The sequence below is a fragment of the Anoplopoma fimbria genome, unplaced genomic scaffold (genome assembly GCF_027596085.1).
Source record: "Anoplopoma fimbria isolate UVic2021 breed Golden Eagle Sablefish unplaced genomic scaffold, Afim_UVic_2022 Un_contig_1868_pilon_pilon, whole genome shotgun sequence".
Classification (NCBI taxonomy): domain Eukaryota; kingdom Metazoa; phylum Chordata; class Actinopteri; order Perciformes; family Anoplopomatidae; genus Anoplopoma; species Anoplopoma fimbria.
In genome coordinates this window covers 1-708 of record NW_026552083.1, presented here as the reverse complement: position 1 = coordinate 708, position 708 = coordinate 1, and the positions used below count along the sequence as shown (strand labels likewise).

General features: G+C 42.5%; 1 non-coding gene across 1 annotated transcript; it reads right to left on the bottom strand.

Annotated features, from left to right (window-relative positions):
- Positions 1-398: 398 nt before the first annotated feature.
- LOC129115884 (5S ribosomal RNA) lies at positions 399-517 on the bottom strand. Its single transcript, XR_008533279.1, has one exon. It is a non-coding gene; the product is annotated as a 5S ribosomal RNA (ribosomal RNA).
- Between the last annotated feature and the right edge of the window lie 191 nt (positions 518-708).

The window sequence follows — 708 nt, the reverse complement described above, 5'->3', positions numbered from 1 at the left end:
GGGTGGTATGGCCGTAAGCAAATGTGCGCCTACCAAAGGGCCTTTTAAAGATACTATATCACCACGCTTTGCTCTTTCGTCTATACAGGGAGCGCCTGCAGATTTGCCAGACACACTCACAGCTTTTAAATGTCAAATCAGAATGTACAAAGTGGCTATAAGGATCACAAATGTAGTGCAGTAAAAAGATTAATATTTACTGTTGAAATGTAGAATATGTTAGCATAAAATTGAAAAGAAAATGATCGATGAGCTTAGGAATGATGAAAGCCATCATTTAACTGGATTTGTGTCATTTCTATACAGGCAAGTCATGATCTAGCTATTTCCTTCCCACCCTGTCGGTGTCCACTGAAAAAGCAGCAACGCCCTCTGCTTTTTGTAAAGAGGAGTGAAAAAGCTTACAGCACCTGATATTCCCCAGGCGGTCTCCCATCCAAGTACTGACCAGGCCCGACCCTGCTTAGCTTCCGAGATCAGACGAGATCGGGCGTGTTCAGGTGGTATGGCCGTAAGCAAATGTTGTGCCTACCAAAGGTCCTTTTAAAGATACTATATCTGCCGCGCTTTGCTCTTTCGTCTGCTCTGAGAGCGCCTGCAGATTTGCCAGACACACTCACAGCTTTTAAATGTCAAATCAGAATGTACAAAGTGGCTATAAGGATCACAAATGTAGTGCAGTAAAAAGATTAATATTTACTGTTGAAA